Genomic DNA, 8111 nt, shown 5'->3' on the forward strand with positions numbered 1-8111 from the left:
AGTCACTTAACTCCACACCTGAAATGACTTATGATACATCAATTTGATAGAATATGGTGCCTTAGACAGAGAAATTATGAGAATTATGAAATATGAAAATATTTTCAATGCTATATAAACGCAAAAATTCTTTAATTATCAGTAAAACTAGCATTCATAGAATGGTTTTTAGTTTACAAAGTCCTTTATACATATGTTATCTAAATAAGGTAATACATAACACCTCATAATGGCTTTAATAGGGTGATATTATTGTAAGTCTTATTTTACAGATCAAGACTACCAACAGTTAGGTAACTGTTGCTGCGGGTCACGCGCTCAGTAAATAACAGAATTAAAACTTACTGAGTCTCTGGAAGCCATGTAATAGCTTTCATTTTAAAGATAGCTTAAATGTTGAAAAATAATATAACATCGCTATAGAGGTTTAGAAGATTTGGAGAATTATCTAAAGTCCTATACTGTAAAAACAATAAATAGTAGTTTCTCCCACTCGCCTCCCCACCCATCCCATCTTATTTCACGGAGTGGAAAATAGCCCTCCTGCTATGCTCCCACCATTGCATAACAATCCCACCATTGGTAAACTCACACCATCTTCCTGAACCGTTCTCTTCCTTTTGGGCATCTACAGGTCCCCAGGATCTTATCTCATTTTCATTCAGGAATAAATATTTATTTGCATAAGTGACGGTAACATGGTGGAAGATGGATAAATGCTCTGTAAATCTGGCTCGTTACCCCATTACCTGCCAAGATATCACCCTCTACACATCTGCAAGCTTGACATTTGTCCATTTTTTTCTCACTTTGGTGAGCTGCGTGCTATTCCATTGATGTCACACACATACAAGGGTATTTTACCTTGAAATAAATTCTCATTTGGAGCTGTTCCATTTTTAGGCAGCAGAAAACTCAGAGCCTATAAGTCTGACAAATTGGAGTTCAACCCTTAAGTCTATCACTTCCTAATATTGTGACATGGGCAAATCAGTTAATAGCTGTAATTCTCAGTTTGCATATGCAAATTCGGGGGTGATTATAATTAATATTTGATCCTCAATGGATCAAGTTGAAGTTATATTCAATGATAGAACTTCTGTATCCTGAATAAATCTCAAAGTTTATGTGGCTTAGTCTCAACTAAACATGGCAATCAAAGAAACAGTTCAGTTATAAAAATCATTGCTAAACTAATTTCACGTACAATGTTCATCATTTAGAGAAACTTCAGTCAATAATGCAAGGCAAAACTTTTTTTTTTTTTAAAGATTTTATTTTTTCCTTTTTCTCCCCAAAGCCCCCCGGTACATAGTTGTGTATTCTTGTTGTGGGTTCTTCTAGTGGTGGCATGTGGGACGCCGCCTCAGCGTGGTCTGAGGAGCAGTGCCATGTCCGCGCCCAGGATCCGAACCAACGAAACACTGGGCCACCTGCAGCGGAGCGCGCGAGCTTAACCACTCGGCCACGGGGCCAGCCCCGCAAGGCAAAACTTTTTAATGTCCTCTTTCTTCTCTCCTATTCTCTCATCCTATATTGTTCCAAATGGAGTCTCTCTCTGTGTCTCTCTGCCATTTTGCCAGATTTTTTTCTCCTTTGCGTGTGTCTCTCTCAGCTCTCTAATATGTAGGTTGGCCTAGACCCATCAATATTTTCTTTCGAATTTTACTCTCTGTCTTACCTATTCTTCAGATTCTTCACAACAAAGGAGAGCCTGAAGAATGAGTCTTTTCCATTTCCTCGCACTCCTCCAGTCCTGTCTCCCTCTCTTAGTTTCCTAACTATGCTTAAAAAAAAGAATCTGATTGACTAGGGTACAGACATCTTCACTGGTTAGGGGAGGAGGTGACATTGATGAGCACAAACAAAATTCTGTATGTATGGGGTAGAGGGAGAAAAAAATTGAGAAAAAATATATGCCAAAGTGGGAGGGCTTTCTCAACTTTAATTATTCATATTCAGGGTAACAAATTGTGAAATCACCCTTTCTGCCCCTAAATTCCTATCTTGGCACCTCTCTCTGCTCTCTGCTCAGTGTGACCCATAGGTCCTCAGCTTCTTCCTATTTTCCCCATATTTTACCTCCTGGCTTCCCTGCTCTCTTAACCTAGCTTCTCCCTGGAACCATAGAATCCCTATTCCCTCAAATTTTCATTTCTCTTTCTTGTTAAATACAATGCCAAGATGCTCCTGAGTTCCATTCTTTTTTAAAAAAAAATTATGGTTGGGCTGGCCCGGTGGCGCAGCAGTTAAGTTCGCACGTTCTGCTTCAGCAGCCCAGGGTTCGCAAGTTAGGATCCCAGGTGTGGACAGGGCACCACTTGTCAAGCCATGCTGTGGTAGGTGTCCCACACATAAAGTAGAGGAAAATGGGCACGGATGTTAGCTCAGGGCCAGTCTTCCTCAGCAAAAAGAGGAGGATTGGCAGTAGTTAGCTCAGGGATAAAAAAAAAAAAAATTGTGGTAATAACACATAATGTGAGAGCTACCCTCTTAAAAAATGTTTAAATGTACAGTATAGCATTGCTATTCATAAGCACAATGTTGTACAGCTGATTTCTAGAACTTATTCATCTTGCATAACTTTATACCTATTGAACAGAAACTCTCTATTGCCCCCTGCGCCCAGCCCCAGTAACCACCATTCTACTTTCTACTTCTGTGAGTTTAGCTACTTCAGATACCCCATATAAGTGGAAACAACCTGGATGTCCACTGATGGATGACTGATAAAGAAAATGTGTACATATATACAATGGAATATCATTCAGCCATAAAAAAGAAGGAAGTCCTGCTGTACGCAACAACATGGATGAACATTGAAGAAATTACGCTAAGTGAAATAAGCTGGGTTCCATTCTTACAGCTGGCCTTTGAGTGTGGAAACTTCTTGGGGAGTCTTACCTTAGTGTACCCAGTACACAAAACACACTTACTAGTGTTAAACACATATGTGACAGAATGAATGAATTTGGCTCTACTAAAATTCCTACCACCAGATCTCTACCAGATGCTGCCCACTTGTTTATAATCCTTGAAACCATCCATGGTCATTCCTTATTAAATGTCCACAGCAACTTTTCCAAATCTTCTACACACCCCTCCATCCTATGCCATTTTCCCATGACCATCATCCCTCTTTTAGTCAACCTGTTGTCCCCTCTGATGCTCTCTGATGAGAACAATCTGTGCACGTAATCATTTAAGGTTGTGCCTCACAATCCCCAGCTATTCCCTGAACTTTTCTGCTGACAGAAACCTTTTCTAAATCACACTATTATGATTAAGTCCACACTTTTTCCTACTGAATGTCTAAAACACATTTTGAACCACATGGAACAGTTTTTAAACCCAATGTTTTCTCACAGAAGTCTTTATTCCCCTTCAAGTTACCAGCCTCCAGAACCTGCTTTATGAGAAACCAAAGAAAAAAAGAAAGAAAAGTCTAGGCAAATATATCAACTGGTTTTAGTCTGAAAATGTTTGCTTCTAGAAGCCTACCAATTTCAAAATTAGGCAATTCCGCATCAAGAAATCTCACATCTTCTTCCAGGGCTCTAAATAGCCTCCACTTTCCTGACAAACTGTGAAAGAGTAGAGGTAAGATGGCATTCATGGAGGGGCACAGACATATCATTCCTGCAAAGATCAGTCCTTCAAACAAATGTGAGACTGGATTTTCTGGGTGAAATTCCCTGGTGATCAAGCAAGTTCCTTGGGGCCACGTCAGAATGGAGGAGTTCTGAGTAGACTCAAGACAGAAAAAGACATTCAGCCAGTTTCTGCAGGACTTGTGGTCAAAAGGCTTTGAGGAGAATTATTCTAGCTTGTGTCCTTTATTGAGTATCTTAGGTCTGGTTCTCTAGAACCAGGAATTGGAGCAGCCAATAAATGTGATTTATTAAAGAGCGCTCTTCAGGAAGAACCTGTAAGGAAGCAAGGGAAGAAGGAAAACGTCAAGAAGGAATATCAAGATAAGGTCTAGTCTTGGCCTGACTCACACAGGCCCTCTGAAACATCACAGACCCCACATTACAGCCAAGGTCAGTCCTTTGTACTCCCACATTGATCAGTCATTGGCTCCAGTGGTGTGTACCCTCTGGGGCCAGGTGGGTTTCCTTGCCTGGGAAGGGGGCAGGTAGCTGTGCGCTGTTGACAGTGAATACTCACAGCAGCTGGGGATGAGTACGCAGGAAAACAGAACCTAATTTGTATTGGCCACCTTCTGCTGGGTGCTTTGCATATGTGGTCTTGTGTAATCTTCTTAAACCCATTATATTCTCATTCTATAGATAAGTAAACTGAGTCTCAGAAGGATTAGGTAAACAATCTAAGATAGTTTAAGTAGTAGGGCTAGCTGAGCTAGCCTTCCGGAGAGTTTCAGAATCAATCTCTTCTCTAGATTTTAGGTCCCAACGCAGTCATTGGCAGATGCCTGAGGAGACAAAGATGAAACAATCCCTTAGGAGCAAATTTTATCCTCATTCACATCTCAGAAGTGACTAAAACTTCCTGCATTGAAGAAATGAGAGTGCCACAGTCCCAACAACAGGTGGGAACTCTCCTGAACGAATATCTTGAGGTTGAAACCCTTTAAACTAGATGTTTGAAAAAGCAGCCTGACTCCACCAGAGGTGGGCACTGACTTAATGCCCATCAACAATAACTATATTGATACTATCAATCAGTATCTTAGTGTGTTCGGGCTGCTATAACAAAATATCATACACTATATGGCTTAAGCCCAACGCAAATTTTATTTCTCATAATCCTGGAAGCTGGGAAGTCCAAGATCAGGGCATCAGAAGATTTTGTGTCTGGTGAGAGCCTGCTTCCTGGTTCATAGACGGCCATCTTCTTGCTGTGTCCTCAGACGGTGGAAGAGGCTAGAGCGCCCTCTGGGGTCTCTTACACAGGGGCACTAATCCCATTCACAAGGGCTCCACCCTCATGACCTAATCACCTCCCAAAGGTCCCACCTCCAAATATGTCCATCACATTGGGGGTGAGGTTTCAACATATGAATATGGGGGGGGGGGGGGCGTGGACACAAACATTCAATCAATAGCAATTGGCAACTCTTTGGTGAGCGATTTCTATCAGCCAAGCACTGTGCTAAGCCACCACATATGATCACAGTCATCCTATAAGGTAGGTGCTTACATCATCCGAATTTTACTGATGAAGAAATTAGAGCCCAGAGACTTTACGAGAGTTGTCCATAGTCAAACAGCAAGAATAGTGGGAATGTCAATTAGCAACAGGAGAAACGAATCCATTGAAATTGCAACCACCTGAGAACTTCCTCAATTGTCTGCTTATCTCAAGGTCTGAGCAGAAATGTAGACCTAATTTGCATTTTCCGCTAAGTATTTAGAAGCGAGCACCTTTGTCTGCTACTCTGGGGTATGGTATGGCAGAAGTGATTATCTCTAATCATCAAATACTTAAATCCTTCAGTTCTAAAGCTCCTACATTTCCGCTTTCTTTTATCAGCCTTGCCCAACTTAGGTTTTTTAATAGACCTAGACTCTACTGAGGTTAGCCAAATGGTTAACATGAACTCTATGAAATGGAGTGATATTCATCATTGACTGTAATCATACATAGTGAAAATTTTCACATTTAGTCTATGCTCAGTAGTTGACATCCATGACCCAAATTCATGTTCCCTTGTCTTTTCCTGGGTTCAAAGCCATTTGCGTCAGAGACATAGTCAACATTTTGAGAAAAATGTCCCCAACATGTCATTAAAGATACATCTATATTTGAAAATCTAAAATCTGTAGATGACGTGGCTGCTTCCTCAGTATTCAAAGGGTTCTTTACCCAGCTCCTCCACAAGATTCTTCCTTCTAACAAATTAATTTGCCAGCACATTGACACTGTCTTCTATATCTCATGTCCTGCAAAATAGCCCAGAGTTTACAAAAAGAAAAGCAATTTATTCCTCACTCTAGAGATGCTCAGTCTCTCACACAGGTGATAGTTTAACCTGAAGTCACGATAATTTTTTTAGAACCCCAAGAAGTACTGATATATCACAATTAAAATAAGGAACTATATCCTTTTGGGCAAAGTCTGAATTTGACATTTAGATTTCAGTATAGATAAGTGAAGCCAACATTTAGGAAAATTTTATGAAAGAAAAAACTAAAAGATAGAAAATTCTACCCATTAAGTTTACCTTTTCTCGCATTTGGGAAACAATCATTATTTCGAATTATAATGGTTGAGCCATACCAATACAGATAAGGGGCGTCCTTAGGAGCATGGCTTTCACATCTTTGCTAACATGGGAGACAAAAATGTCATGAACATTTTTTCACTGTGCATGGCCTCTCCTGGTGACTTGGGCTTCTTGCAACATGGTGGCTGGATTTCCAAAAGGAGCATCCCAAAAGCTAGCATTCCAAAAGGCAAGATGTAAAATTTGCCAGACCAAATGAACCTGGGCTATATCTAGAACTGGCAGTGTTACCCCCACCATATTCTGTTGGCCAAAACAGTCCCCGGACATGCTCAGATTCAAGGGGGTAGAAAACTTCATTCCATCCTTGATGGGGAGGGGGAGACAAGGTCGTATTGTGTGTGGGATGGGAGTTATTGTTGTGGCCATTTGAGGAGACGATAATCTGCCACGGTTATGATTATACCTATGAGGTTAAGTAACTTTCTTAAGGCCACACGAGAGGTGATGGGACAAGATCTTAAACACAAGGATATAACTGCTACACTCTACTGCCCATTTATGTCCAGCGCTCAATTTACACATTGAAGTCAATCATCTGCTTACCTGTCTGTCACTTCCAGGAGATGGTGAGCTCCTTGAGGGCTGTGTCTAAGTCCTCTTTGCATTTTTCACAGCATCTGGTACAACCCCTGTCACAGAGTAGTACTCAACTCATGTTTTGTTGAGACAATAAGTGAATCAAACGATGTCAGTCATCATCAGTTCATCAAGCTGGGATAGAGTCCTTTTCTAGGATGACTTGTTTTCTAGCCCATCTGGATATAAATGATGCTAATGAGAAAGAAATTCCTGAAGCAGATCCATCTGTCAACCCTGTGCTAGACACTATGGAGCACAGACATGACCCTGTACTGAAGAGTTTCTAAATCCTTTTATTCCTTCCTATTGCAAATGTTGATGGTAAAAGTAAAGAGTTAAGAAATTGGTGCCTGTGCTGGAAAACAGCTTTGCAAACTTCTCCAGTCCCATGTGTATAAAACTGTACCTGAAAGTACCATTTATATTTTCATTCATAATTCCTGAACTCTAAGAGGTGAATTATATGGTATAGTAATGTGCCGAGTATTCTCCGCTCTCTCTCCTTTTCCATTCTCCTCAGGGGACAAAAAGGCTTACCCTTGTCAACAGCATCATTGAGTTCCCTTTCTCTCCACTTAGTCTTGGCCAGTGGGAAGCCACAGCAGGCAATGAGAGGACAGGAGAAGAATGAGGTTGGGGCATTTATTCCCCCAGAATTCCTCCTTGACAGATCGTAGGTAGGTAGAGGCTAGGTTCCTCTGTTGAAGTCACTTCACTGCTCGGGGCTGGCAGCCTTCTCCTCCAGCTGCAACTCCTTCTGCAGATTCGAGTGTGAACTCCCACTCCTTCACCTTCAGGCTTCTGAGGAAGATAAGGGATCCTGTTAGCTCTGGGTTACTTCACTATTCTAAATGGGTTTCCTTAAATCAGCCCTTACCCTCATAATTAGTCCATTCATTAAACTCCCCTCAGTCACTTTGTTTGAGTCTATTTCTCATCAAAACCTGGCTGATAAAAGTGATATTAAGAATTTGAAGATTTGCAAACGCCTTGGAATACCCCTCATGAATTACTCACTACTTTGGTTAATCTTCTAAATCCATGTTACAAGGGGAATTAATTGAACAAATATTTATTTAGTTGATACTGTGTGACAAGCACAAGATCAAGCTCTGAGAATGATTCATTAATAAAGAATACACAAACACACATTTTAGAACAGCTTTATTGAAATATAATTCGCATGCCATATAATTTGCCCATTTCAAGTGTACAATTCAATGGTTTAAAAATAAGAAAAGAATACACCATAGTCTAGGCTAGTGAGAAAAGGCTACTA

General features: G+C 40.7%; 1 long non-coding RNA gene across 1 annotated transcript; it reads right to left on the reverse strand.

Moving 5' to 3' along the window:
- Positions 1-3361: 3361 nt before the first annotated feature.
- LOC123290303 (uncharacterized) lies at positions 3362-7405 on the reverse strand. The gene is made up of 3 exons (XR_006534715.2): positions 6797-7405; positions 4171-4435; positions 3362-3926 (listed from the first exon to the last, which is right to left on the reverse strand). It is a non-coding gene; the product is annotated as an uncharacterized lncRNA (long non-coding RNA).
- Between the last annotated feature and the right edge of the window lie 706 nt (positions 7406-8111).

The sequence above is a fragment of the Equus asinus genome, chromosome 12 (assembly GCF_041296235.1).
Source record: "Equus asinus isolate D_3611 breed Donkey chromosome 12, EquAss-T2T_v2, whole genome shotgun sequence".
In the NCBI taxonomy this organism is placed as follows: domain Eukaryota; kingdom Metazoa; phylum Chordata; class Mammalia; order Perissodactyla; family Equidae; genus Equus; species Equus asinus.